Genomic DNA, 14,214 nt, shown 5'->3' with positions numbered 1-14,214 from the left:
TCTTTCTAAATCACTTCGGGTCAGCGGGGCCTTCAAGCATCCGAAATACGCCGGGGTTGTAAATGGCATAGCCTTCCTGATAGAAAATGACGACTCCTTCAGAAAAACGAAGTTATTTAAGTTCTTTTTCCCAAAGAAGTCCCGCTCCGACGGCCCGACGAGTCATCTACTTATAAGGACCCTCCCCGCAGTGCGCTCTTCCTTGAATTATTCGGTCATGTAATATTTATTGAATACAAAGAAAAAAATGCATTTCGACCCCGTCGTAGTTCTCAATCATTTCGTAGCACCGGGCGTGGCTGAACCATCTACAATGAGGGGAGCTAATGCACAGGAAAGAAGCTTAGATAAGAGAATACGTTCTCGCATCGCTTTTTTTCTAGAAAGCTCGACCAGCTAGAAAAAGTGTTTGGCCGAAGCCAAAAAGAGGTTGACCCACTTCATTCGCCAAGCGATTGATCTTCGCTTCGCGGGAACAACAAAAACAACCATCTCGCTCTTTCCTTTCTTCGGTGCTACCTTTTTTTTTCCAAGGGTTGGGGTGTATAATAACCTTTTTTTTGAGAATGCCCGGCAACAACTCCTACGCCAATTAAGGAGAAAATGTTGGAACCTCATGGCTAAGGATAAGGTAATGGAATTGATAGAGAAATTCATAGACCTAGGTAGGATAGGAGAATTGATAAAGGGAATAGAGATGATGATAGAGATCATACTGAGAAACAGAAGAATTCCGTACGGGTACAATTCTTATTTGAACGAAATGAAAAAAATGCGATCTTTGTTGTCTAATAGAACAAACACTAATACCTTAATTGAATCGGTCAAGATCAAATCTGTTTATCAAAGTGCTTCTCCGATTGCTCAAGACATCTCTTTTCAACTGAGGACCAAAACAAGATCATTTCGTTCCATTTTTACTAAAATAGTGAAGAATATTCCATTAGTAATGAAAAAAAGGGTGGAGGGGATCCGTATATGTTGTTCAGGTCGATGAGAAGGTGCAAAAATAGCTAGAACAGAATGCGGGAAGTATGGAAAAACATCTCGTAATGTATTTTACCAGAAAATCGATTATGCTCCTGCGGAAGTATCTACTCGTTACGGAATCTTAGGTGTCAAAGTGTGGATTTCATATAGTCAAAAAAGAAAGAGATGAATGATCTATTTTTGGCCATCATTCCTTTTTTAAAGGAACCCCAAGAACAACTTGTCGCGGTGCAAGAGATCCTACCGCAGGGGTACCAGAATCCGCCACTCGAAGTGGTGGAAGGGCCTTCAGACTTAGGTCGATTAGAAGTGGATAGTCGACTGGTTATACCAGCCAACACTCATTTTAAAAATATTGTAACGTCGGCCCATATAGCTCATTCTGTGGCACCTTCTGAAGAAGGTTTGACTGTCTTGCCTCAAACGAGGCCCCTAGGAGGCCAGTCGGAGGCACCAGAAACCGCATCTACGGGGCAAAACCGAGCCGTGGAGCAAGCTGGACCATCATCGCGGCATTGGGAAACTAAATCACCAAGTAATCTGAATTCTTCGGATTGGCGATCTCTTGCCCGATGTTTTGAATCGCTTCCTGAGCCCGGCGATGAAGCTAGTTCGCTTCCTCCGGCCCAGGAGGCGGTGCCACAGCAGCCGCCAGTTGGTTCCGGAAGCGACAGACCATCTTCCTCTATTCCCCATTCCCATGCTGCTACTTTAACTTCAAATGAAATGAGAGCTTTTAATTGCATTTCTCTCCAACTTATCGAAAAAAGAAAAACGGATAGATCTTTGACCCAGACCTATAGGACCGCGCTGATTAAACAAGAAAAGATCATCCTGGTTATTTCCAGGATATTTTTCGAAACTCACGATTGCTAATAAAGAGGATATCTGAAGGGGCGTTGACATCGCTTTAACGAATCTCATGCAAGACGAGATTGGTTACCACAACCAACGACTTTCTTATATTTTAAAAGGAATGGATCGACTAGTCAATTTTTTAAGTCCATCCTATCAGACATCAAAAGGTTAGCTTCAACCTCTGGTCCGCCTTCGTAGTTGGATCCTACTTTAGTTTAGCTTTTTCAATTTGCATGGAGAGAAGAGGGATTTGTCTACTTTGTTATTGTTAATAAGGGAAGGGAACGAACTTAAAGTCCTTCATAGGACGGCCATGGGGGGTTAGGCAGCAGGGGCGCTCTCCCCAAAGAAGGGAGACTTATTTGGTTTGAGGTGAGGGAGTTGGCAGGTCAAGCTGGGCCCAGTTCAATAGAAAGAAGAAGGACTGGGGATGGGGACGCGGGATGGGCCTCATCAATTTCTTTGTATTTTCTAACGAACCAGCGGAGGAACATCTTCATGGAAGGCAGGTTCACATCGCTATCTAAGCGCAGACGTGACTAAGCGGCAGCTGGTCTAGGTGTTCGAAACATTCTTCATCGACAGGGAATGTAATTGTCATTACAACTTGGGCAAAGCCGATTTCTTTCTTCCCACGAAATGGAGAATCTATGGCAACGTGAGAAGCTAAGTTTCTCATCTTATCACAAAAAATAGGTAGCTCAAAGGGCCAACCCTTCCTCTTAGACACTACTACTGATCAGCATGACTTTCTTTCATTTTTGTTATTGAAAGTTCAAGTAGTCAAGTTGATTCTAATCGCGTACGCCGAGCCTCGATGGATTGTTGTGTTAAGTCGCTCTTGTGAGAGATAGGGATAACAGAGACAAGGAACCACCGCCCCTTCGGGTAGGGCATAGGTGGCTACGGCGGAAAAACCCTGGATCTACAAGACTGACTTCACGCTCTCTAGAAGCTCACTGCAGAGGAAAGTCAAGTTTTTATTCTTCAAATCAGAGAAAATAAAGATATTGTTCACCGAAAGATAGGAAATAGATTGACTTCCAGAGCGGAAGGGAATACTTAACCACGCCTCGAGTCCCAGTCTCCTAGTGGTGGGATGGTAAAGGGCAATGTCCGGTTCTGGCCAAGAGATGTCTTTGCACCGTCCCCCTTCTTGTTGGTTGGCACAAGCCCTTGTAGTAGTCAGTCCTTCCTCCGGCCGGATGTTAGAGTCAATTCCATTGTTGGTTTGACCATTAAGTGAATGCAAATATAGGTAGAATTTGAATCAATGACCTAAGAGTCTTCTTTTGAGCTTTGTTCCTGGTCTCCGAACGCTGTAGGTCAAGCTTAGCTTCTCGGCTTCATTGCATTCCATTCTCGCTGGGTTGTAAGGAAATTAAATAACCTCACCTTAGGATGCGAAGTGGAACCTCTTTGCAGACCTCTTCCCATTCATCTTTTCTTTGGTATGATAAAATTCTGCTCTATTGAATAGTAGTAGGGTCTTAAATAAATACCTTCCTTCGCGGTGAAAGCCTAAGCCCTGCCTTCTTTCTTCTCGAAGGGAAATGTCTTCCCAGCGAGTTCATGTTATGGACACTTTTCTTCTCATCAGTGTGATATGCGCGAGATAGAAGGGGCTTACTCTTGAATGAATGCTTATGTTGGAATCGGTAAGCTGATGTGCCATTACAGGGATATGGTTTCATCCTCTGGCTATTATCGACTCGGGAATGAACGAAATCGCTTCACTTCAAAGTGGAGGTTTGGGGTAATGATGGACTGACAGATCAGCTCCAAGGCCTGAGTGCCTAGGTTGTAGTGGTAAGAGTCGCTGCCGATGAGTTCCAGATGCCAGAGTCTTCGATAAGAAAGAGGAGTCTGAGTAAACAGAAGTGAGATCTTTCTTTAGGTATGAATCAGACGGTGAGAAGATCTAGCAATGCTAGAACAGGAACGTAGTGAGAGGGGGAGCTTACTTAGCTGATAGCAAGCTCATTGAAAGCGAGTATTAATAGCTAAGCATCAAGTGTTAGCAGCGAGTCAGCAAAGTGGATTGCATGCAGGTAAGCAGATTATGCTTTACTAGAAAAGAAGATAGCTTTAGTAAAGCTCTACTGTTAAAGTATAGTGCGGAGTTAGGAATGAACCCTGATAGGAGGTAGCAGTAAGGGGAGAAGCCGGAAAGGAAGAGTAAGAAAAAGAAAACTTTCTTTGTATTCTATCGCAAAAGTGTCTGATTATATAGGATCAGTATAGACCGGGCTCCATCAGGGAGAATAAAAGAAGGAGTTCCTGCTTCTATCTTTGCTGCTAAAAGAAGGAACGGGATTTCACACCCTGGCAAAGCGCATCAATTGCAGTACAGTACAATAATAGAGTTGTTGTTATTCCGGGCGCTCTCCAAAGAGCTCGATGGAGCCCCTTTCTTTTCCCGTAGTGATGTGCCACTCGGCTCACACAAACTCTTCAGAACGATTAACAAAATATGGTACATGGATTTCGTAGTCTACCAGGCTGGCTTTGGTCGTATAGAAATAAAGATATTATGGCCTTTGTGATACAAAGCGAAGTCAATTTGCGAATAAGGGATCTTGATCTTCATTTATGCTCGCGAGGAACTATTACGGAGGTGTGGCCTCAAGATCTAAAGGCCCCCGAAAGCCTTCCGTGCCAGATCACTCACCTACTTAGCCGAAGACAAATGATCAACAAGCAGAGCCAGCTCCACTGATTCACCTTGTAATAGAGTCAATCTTGCTAGATCGGCCACAGTTACCTCCGGCTCAGCTCGACCAAAGCAAAGGAAACCTTGGTTCTTTCGGAGCCGGAAGATGGACTGAGAGTGAAACCTCTCTTTAGGCCGCTCACTCTGTATTCGCTCCGCCCCTCTTTAGCTTCAAGGCAGCATTAGCGAGTGCAAGTCCCTTTCCCTCAGTAGGCAAGCCGAAGGAGAGGGCTTTACAGCGCCTCATATTCGAAAACGTCCGGAAACACCCTATCTGTTTACAGAACACGCAAAGACATTGGATGGGCAATCTCTCATCAAGGTGGTTTCCATTGGTTCCGCTCTTTACTAAAATGAATCGAGGAGAGGCTCGACTGAAAGGAGATAAGCCGGTTAACACCCTTAACCACTCGGAGCCCCAGAAGGAAGTAGAACGTACGCCCCCTCGGCAAGGGGCGGGCGGGAAGGAATAAGAAGTATCGAAAGCTGGAGTATTGAATGAAAGCTTTTTTTTCAAGCTGAAAGGAAATTTTTCTTACCCTGGATTCAAGCCAGTAAGCAGGGTCAAAGGATGGGGAAGGGGAGTTTGAAACACTTTACATCTGTCTCTTTCCAAGCTGCTCTTTCATAAGCTGTGATGGCTCTTTTTTTTGAGTCGAGAAATCCCGCCGGGGCTAAACTCAATCAGTATGCATTAAAGACGGGCAACATAAATAACTAGTAATCAAATGGAGTGGCTCCACTGCTCAAGTAGTTCCGCGAGCCCGCCAATAGAGTAAAGAATAATAACTTGGCGTAGTGATCAGCTAAAATACCCATTAAAAACCCAGTACTAGGGCGAAGGTGGCGAATGGCATAACTGCTTCTTTCTTTTTTTACGGATAGAATCAACTATTGTTGAAGAAGCCCATGTAGGCAAAAACCTAAAAGATTCTCTTCTCTTGAGTCGAATGCACAGTCCAGGGGGGTCTTTGGCCGAGCAAAAAGAAAGGTCGGTTCACCCCCTTTCTAGGCCATATAATAAAATACTATTTGAATTTCTTGTATGGATTGATAAAATTCACGAAATGACATAGGAGACTGTTAGCTGCTGGAGGATGTGAAAAGCAGCCTTATGCTCATGAACCAGAAGGCCGAGTTTAATTAATAGAAGGCGTATAGCTTTCCTCAGGCTGGAACGCGTACTTGATTCCGGGTGTTCACCTCTACCTTTTAGCCTGTGAAATGAAAGCAGTCTAGCCAAGCCCTGAAGTCACTTTACTCTCTTGATCCGAATCCCTTTCTGGTGAAATGAAAATTCCACTGCGCAACACACTTGGAGTTCGAAGTGGGATAGAGATAATGAGCTCTTTAGTTGAACTGGCTGCTATCTTTCTAAACAGTGGTTTTCTCTTTGATACCCTCTCGTCCCTTGCTTCTTTGAAAGTGCTTTCTCGATCAACTATCTGACTTGAATGAAGACAGTAAAACATCATTTCTTCTTCTCTTATGAGATTTCTAGTCTTAGAGTTGCTTTCTTTCCTCTCCGTTCCGTGTCGAGGAAGCGTGTATTCGAGTCGAGTTAGCTAGTTATAGAGGCGAGAGCGAGAGTTGATAGAGATAATGTCTTTTCTTTCTAGCTAGCTGTCGATTAGGGTATGACCCAGGAGCGGTAGACTAGGCTTTCTCTGTTCACGACTCCGGTGATATTGAATTGATCTTTGGCTTTAGCTGGGCACCTTGGCAGGTTCTAGTTACGTCGGAAAGAAAAAGAGCTCTGTAAAACTTAGTCTTGCTAAGCCCTTCTTTGGCAACTTCTCGCCATGCCATATCAAAAAAAAGACATGAACGAAGGAGAAAGAGAGCGATGCTACTCATGATGATCTCAGCTGCTTTGAGAACTTTCTCGTGGATTGGGTTTTGTGAGCAAGGAAGGTGAAATAGAGAAATCTCATTCAATATAGTAAGGCGAATCGCCCGGTTCCATTAGTACCAAGAAAAGAATTTTACGATAAAAAATATCCAGAAAAAGAAATTGAAATCAAAGAGGTGGCTTATAAAATAACTACGTTATAGTAGTGTAAGCCTAGTAGCCTCCTTAAGAAAGAAAGAATAGATCAATATGCCATGCTTCAGTTAATAGGTCGCGTAGCCAAGCTAGTACAAGTAACGTTTGTATTTTTTTACGAATATCAACAAATATTAGATAAGAGGGGTTCTAGAAGTAAGGTAATGCTTAATCTGAAAAAAGACCTGGTATGCCTAGAGTGGAAAAAGGGCAACCCGGCGTTGTACTAAAGTATAACCGGAGCATAAAAGCGGGTTCAAACCAAGGGTTAGAGGCACCTGGTCCACCAACAACCCCAAGAAGGAGGGCATCTCACCTTGATCTCAGTGAATGCTAGCCACAAAAGCAGTTAATGGAATCAGCCAATCGTGGCACAAGTCCCAACGAGAAGAGGAAACCCAATCGAAGAGATAGAACTACCTTGGCCTATTCCCAACCCTATCTTTCAATATCGGTGGATCCTAAGGATCTTCCAACTAGAATTCTCAAGGACTTGAGGCTGCCTCTATTAAAGTAGTTGCTAAATTGATATAGCGATCCCTTGAATCCAATGCATCCATGGAACCAGTCGCAGATTCTGGAGCCAAAGAAGAGTATGGAGATGTCCTTGATCTAGCCTTGAAAGGAGGTCACATTGGATCAAGTCAACCAATTACGATAGTAAACCCTTTCATTTGTTGAAGCCCCTCTGTATTCCAATTGCAAAACTCACGCTGGTCTTAAGCAAGCGTTGAGTGTCTCCGGATGACTGTATCTTTCTTTACATTCTCGTAAGCACAACCACACTATTCCCATTCCTCAAGCTCGTCAGCATACCTGCTTAATGAAATAGTGAAAAATGATTTGTTGAGCATCTTTGTAAAGAGAAAGAGCTTGATCAACTTTTGGTAGAGGGGCCCCACAGACAGCGACAAAGAGGCCTTCAAACGCACAACAATTTGAAATCAAATAATGTCTATATCCTCCTGATGCCACCAGTAGAAAGAGAAAGAACCTCATCGGGCATTTGCCCGGTATCCGCACTTGGTCTCGTCTTAGTCTTTATTAAATACACCGCTTGGCCACTCTTCACCTTCACTCACGAAAGCCAACAACATTGACATAACATAACCCATTCCTCTAAGCATGAAATGAAAGGGCTTCACCTGCCTATATAAATCAGCTTCGGGAAGTCATTCCATTCATTCCAGGACGGACTGGAAAGCCAGCAAGCAAAGAAGCGAAAGAAAAGAGTAGCACGTTTGGGATCTAGTTCCTGCCTTGCCTTCTAGCTCTCCAAGTGGAGTTGCCAATACCATGAAAGACTTTTTCCATGTATTCCAACCAATCTGCCTTTATTCAAATTGTCAAGCCCCGGTACCCGACTCGAGCAGCAACCAGACTTTTCTTAATCTTATCCCTCCCCTTCTGGCAGGAGAGTCATTAGGGTGAAAAACCTCATGGGAAGAAGAAATAGTGGAGTCTGACATGGAAAAGGACGAGTGAAGTGGTGCACTTGTATTAGTCAAAGAAGAAGTGGTGGCTATAGATGTAATAGAAGCAGGAGGAAGATCACTACAAGTAGGTGGTGTGCGGTATGGAAAAGAAATTTGAGACGTGAACTGTGGAGGAGAATTCATCAGGACTATGGGTGAAATTTTTGTCTCATTTGATGAGGAAGAATTGGAAGTAAAAGAAAATACACTAGAATAAGGTAAGGACTCATCATTCAAAAATGACATGTCGACTGGTATAGACCCGTTCACGACTGTAAATCAAGACAAGGAGATAACCTTTGTAATTTGGCCCATCCCCAATAAACACACAAAGACGGGAGCGAAGGTGGATGGAATTCAGAGGAGTGGATAAAATGGTATTCAGGAAGAAAGGAGAATGATTTAGAATAATAATACATGAGAGTTAGTGGAAAAACCTGCTCACAAAGATGCCATTGGGGTTAAATGGGTTTCAAAATCAAATGAAACCCTGATGGTTCTATCCAAAAATACAAAGCTAGATTGGTGGTGAAGGGGTACACACAGCAGTATTGAGTCGATGATAATGAGACCTTTGCACCAGTTTCAAGACAAGAAAGAGTTAGAGCTATCTTAGCATTGGCTGCTCCAAAAGGATGGAAGGTGTATCAACTTGATGTCAAATCAAATCTGCCTTCACCAATGGTCATCTTCAAGAAGATAAAGCAACCCCCTGGATTCATTGAGAAAAGACAAGAAAAGAAAGTCCTCAAGCTGAAAAAGGCTCTTTCTTTATGGCTGCTCCAACAGCTTGGTACAGCAAGGTTTATTCTTATTTTATAAGTCAAGGTTTCAGGCGGAGCTGCAGTGAGCCAACATTGTATATGAAATGCCAATCCACATCTGAGATTCTCATTCTCGAACTCTATGTGGATGATCTTATTGTCACAGGCATAAAAACCTCTATTTCATCATGAAAGATATGATGAGCAGCTTTCAGATTTTGGGTTGATGAATTACTTCCTAGGGATGGTAGCAGTGCTACCTCTGGCATTTTCATCTCTCAAGAGAAATATGCCAATAATCTGCTGAAGAAGTTCAACATGCAGAATTGCAAGGCTGGTCGTAGATCATGCTAACGCATTGGCCACACTAGCTTCCATGATTAGTATAAGGTATTAATATCCGGCCAATAGAGATCGAAGTGAAAGAGGATCCTGCATACTGTTTGGCAATCAAAGAAGGCCAACCTGTAGACAAAGAAGATGAAAAAAGAAAACGATAGTGGCTAGGAATAGGAAAGGAATAGACCATCGTCGGAAAATCTTCAAAAAGGGCTTGTGTGATCGGAATAACATAGTAAAGTAAGCGCGATTTTTCCATTTTCATTTCCAAGAAAGGTTGCACTGCACTAAGTTACTTACGTTTGAGGCTGACTCCGGCCCCACATCAAGGTGACAGGATTCGAACCTATGGCCCTCTGTACCCAAAACAGATGCGCTGACCAGACTGCGCTACACCTCGTCTCACCACCCCGGAGCATATAGATCCACCCGATCGATGAAGACTCAAACCGAACTCGCCCATCCTTTTGGGCACAGGGATGCGAGAACCAATCCGAGTAATCAACCGCTTTTTTTAGAAAATCTGCCTCCAGCAAGACAAGGACGCCAAAAAGCCGTATAGTGGAGGAGCGCTCACATTTTTTTGACTCTTTCACTTGAATTTAAAAATCCGGCTTGCTCCCGGCTACGTGTCCTTTGGACCCTTCGCCCGCTTAGAAGTGGATTCGAACCACTGACACAAGGATTTTCAGTCCTTTGCTCTAACCAGCTGAGCTACCTGAACCACTTTCCTAAAGTATGTTTTCTTCATCGAATAGCGCCCTACCTTACCACTTTACTAGTAAGGGAAAAGCCCTTGACTAATAAGAATATATAGGCTTTTTCGCTTGTTCGTCAAGCTTTCGAGCAGCTCTTTCAACTGCCGCCTAATCCCCCAACATGCTCAAGAACCGAGAGACGTCCAGGGACTGGACGGCCGGAGGGAGCTTGCAACTAGAAAGAAGATAGGCCGGTTAAATAAAAACAAGGCGCAACGGGCTCTCTGCTCCTAGTCACTAAGGAGTGCTATTCGGGGGACTGGACTCCACCAAGAGGTTCTTTCTCTCACGTAATTTCGCCCGCCCCTTTCATTTCCGTGCCGGAGGCAATGGGATTCGAACCCATGATACAATCTTCTTGTATGTCGATTTAGCAAACCAATGCCTTAAGCCACTCAGCCATACCTCCAAGTTGTTGATCGGAATGGGATTGGATGTGCCGGGTTTGGTTGGTTGCCCGAAGGGCTATCTGATCCGATCAACTGCCTAAGCCGTAGCGCGCGTACTCTTCTTCTATGAGCGAGACTCTATCCAGATCTGCCACTCGTTGGGCGACGCCTTCTTNAGGTCAAATATAATATATATATATAAATAATATTAACTATGAATCATAGTTCAAATATTTCTTAATCTAGTTCATATAGTCCGTGTTCCAGATACTCGGATAAATATCCGACGAAGTAGAACCATCTCTATCAAGGTGACAGACCAATTCTCTGTACTATCAATAGAATCCATTATAACAAGTCACACACTCATATTCCGGAAATACAGAAAGAAATAAATTCCGCGATCGAACTACCAAAAGCTAGAATTTTGTGGTTCTTACTAGATTAGATTTAATTCATTGAAATTCCATCTAATAAAACAGAAGAATTATAAATCTCCAAAATAATAGATAGAAATACCGCAAATAGAGCCATTGCAAGACCCATCAAAGGAGTCGTTCCCCATCCCGGAGCTACTTTACCGTATTCCGAATTCAATGGTTTTAATAAACTCCCTACAGTAGTTCGTCTTGGGCCCGATCTAGAACTGTTCTCAACAGTTTGTGTAGCCATAAATCTTATTGTATTCATTGAGATCTGTTGACTTTGTATAACATTTCGTTGTAAATAAACGATCTTATGATAGATCCGTTGGGGTCTTGAAATTATATTTATAATGGAAACAGCAACCCTAGTCGCCATCTTTATATCTGGTTTACTTGTAAGTTTTACGGGGTATGCCTTATATACCGCTTTTGGGCAACCTTCTCAACAACTAAGAGATCCATTCGAGGAACATGGGGAGGCTCGTTACTTCAATTGAGATAATGAAAAAGAATTTCACTTTTGAAGGAGACTTGTTTTTGGGGATTCATAGTACTATTATCAATTAGAATAAGGTGGGCTTTGGTTGGACTCAAAAAATGAAGTATCCAGGCTCTGTTTATAAAAAACCCAATTGGGAATATATCTACGATTACTACGCGTATGATAAATGATTCCTCTTTGTTATTTGTAAAGATATCCTATTTGTCAAGCGAGGGAATCTCAAACTAAATACTTGGTGAAAGATCTGAAATGAATTGAAAAAAGTCATAAAAAAGAAATGGTGATCGGAAGATTTGTCCTATATGTGCAAATCAAGATCGGGCGGATCTTTACCCGGAGTAGAGCAGAAACCTAAAAAGATGAAAGAGACCCGAACAAGAAAATACCATCATGGTTTGGATTGAATCTTGATGAAATAATACATCAATGATAAGTTAATTCGATAAATTTAGTGACTTTTTCCTATTATTCTTTATCTTTATTTTCTGTTCGTTTCATCACACCAGATAGAAAACCCTTCTATCATCAGGGTAATGATCCATCAACCTGCTATGCTAGTTTTTTTTTATGAGGCGCAAACGGGAGAATTTATCCTGGAAGCGGAAGAGCTGCTGAAACTACGCGAAACCATCACAAGGGTTTATGTACAAAGGACGGGCAAACCATTATGGGTTGTATCTGAAGACCTGGAAAGAGACGTTTTTATGTCAGCAACAGAAGCCCAAGCTTATGGAATTGTTGATCTTGTAGCAGTTGAATGAAAAAAAGATGGATTTTGTGCAAATCCGTGATTTTAGATTTGATCTCCGAGTTTACTATTCTATTAAATAGAAAAAATTCATAATCATCCGGTTAGGATCAATCTAAACCAGCCCATTATGTATATGATTCAACATGCCAACTATTAAACAACTTATTAGAAATACAAGACAGCCAATTCGAAATGTCACGAAATCCCCCGCTCTTCGGGGATGTCCTCAGCGTCGAGGAACATGTACTAGGGTGTATGTGCGACTCGTTTAGATCATAAGCTGGCACAAAAAAAGAAAGAAAAAACGCTTTCCAGTATGAATGATCAGTACCTGTGAATAGGATAGAATGGAAGAAGGAACTCCGTTCACTATCTAAAAATAAGCAAATTGATCCCTTTATTGTGTATAAAGTTTATGGTTTCCATTGGTGCAAATCTAATCACCTGAATTTAAGATGATAAGCAATTCTCCATTGGTAGCAAATGGTTATCCATTAAGCGGAGGAAATCTTATTTAAATGAAAAAAAAACATAAAAATGAAGTTCCCACTCGGTCAATACCTTTCCTAGTTGGACACACTCTAGACTTAAGAATTCGCTGAGTGATCTGGTGTGTAGGCAAAGCCTTCCAGGTTGAATCCCATGTCATCCCTTGGTGAAGGGGAATCGTGGGAAGCCAAGGCTTCTATCTTAGAAGGAGTGATTTGGATATAGATATTCTCTCCTTCATTTGACTAAGTACCTCCTCAGGATTATCCCACGGCGATATAATTTATTTAAACGTATCTTTCGAAACTCTCTTTGCTAATTTAGACAAAGAAAAGAATGAAAGATCTATTTTAACCCCAGTGCCTTTTCGTCCCTTTTATACATCATTCGTCTATGAAAGGACGGAATAATCCTAGGATACCCTGACCGCGTTAAAGAGACCGGAACTGGTAGAAGGTCGGGGGGCCGAGGAACCCCCCCATAGGCAATCTGTAAATATGATGCACACTGCTTTAAATAAAGCGCAGTAAACAACCATCCAGACTTCTTACCTAACTTTAGATCGGCAAAACAAGTACGCTCCAATACGGAGTTCCTTAGTTAGTCCATCAGTGATAATGAGGATAACCTTATTCAAGTATGACCTCATTATCCGAGAGTCTTCCATGATTCTCTGCCACCTAATTGGGGACACCTTAAGTAGGGATGAGAATAACGTACGCATGGTTCGATGATTAATCGAGCTTCCTCTTTAGGGACTAGACCCGAGGTCCTCCCAAGGGCTTCCGCGACACCCTGTGCTACTAGTGCTTACGCACTCCCATCCCAGACCTACAGAAGGTTGAACACCCCTTAGGACTCGCCCACATGATTCATCTCGTGGTGGACCATAGGAAGACACTTTGGAAGTTAACCAAGGACCCCATATAGTAAGGCGCACCAACCTTATCAGGTGGAGTGAGATTAAAACATAAAATCAGAGTACAGAACCTAGCATCCCGTCCCACGACGGTCCTATACTAATATAATAACCGATGTTCCGCCTCTGGACATCGGACCTCTTCATTTTGGCAAAGATCCGCTGCAGTAGGTTACAAGCCTACTCGCCCAGGGGAACCCAAGACCACATATGTCACCGATGAAGAAGCTTATTGACAACATTGGCTCGTGCAACCGCCTCGGAAAGGCCAGATGGAAGAGAAGACACTGCTGGGTTAGAATGCTTTCGGAAAATGATGAGCTTTATTTCCTTCTACGCCTGGCTTCGGACTCGACTAAGACTTCTTTCAATTGCTTACCTACCTTTGAGTGAAGTGACTTTATTTGATCTTGTCTCCTAGTGGTAGTGGTACCATCTCTACTTACTATTTCTTCTCTCTTTCACTCCTTCAAGGCCTCTTTAAAGCTAAGAAGACTCCTTAAAAGGTTATCCTTCTTAACTACTCCAGTCTCTCTAAGATTCCATGAAATAGCATAAAGCGGAATCAACATCCTAATCAGCTTGAAGACCAAGCCAAGAGCAATCGCAGCTGATTCAACCCTATCCATTCTTTTTCCAAGCTAAAAGCTTGTTGACTCGAGTTCGCCACAAAACCCCTCTATGGAACCGAAGCCAAGGCCCAAGTTCAACCTTCATCACTACATCTCCTCCTTATGCCATATCATTTATATATGATTGATACCTTCAGGTTCCTTCTCTCCTTTGTTGGACGTT

At 42.7% G+C, this 14,214-nt stretch overlaps 2 non-coding genes across 2 annotated transcripts; both read right to left on the bottom strand.

Annotated features, from left to right (window-relative positions):
• Nucleotides 1-9,511: 9,511 nt before the first annotated feature.
• Nucleotides 9,512-9,586, bottom strand: TRNAP-UGG (transfer RNA proline (anticodon UGG)). Its single transcript has one exon. It is a non-coding gene; the product is annotated as a tRNA-Pro (tRNA).
• A 250-nt stretch (nt 9,587-9,836) lies between these two features.
• Nucleotides 9,837-9,910, bottom strand: TRNAF-GAA (transfer RNA phenylalanine (anticodon GAA)). The gene has a single exon. It is a non-coding gene; the product is annotated as a tRNA-Phe (tRNA).
• Nucleotides 9,911-14,214: the final 4,304 nt, after the last annotated feature.

Source organism: Primulina huaijiensis, chromosome 9, assembly GCF_012295235.1.
Source record: "Primulina huaijiensis isolate GDHJ02 chromosome 9, ASM1229523v2, whole genome shotgun sequence".
NCBI classification, from domain to species: Eukaryota; Viridiplantae; Streptophyta; class Magnoliopsida; order Lamiales; family Gesneriaceae; genus Primulina; species Primulina huaijiensis.
Note: the sequence above shows the minus strand (reverse complement) of the source record. Positions and strands in the feature narration are given on the sequence as shown.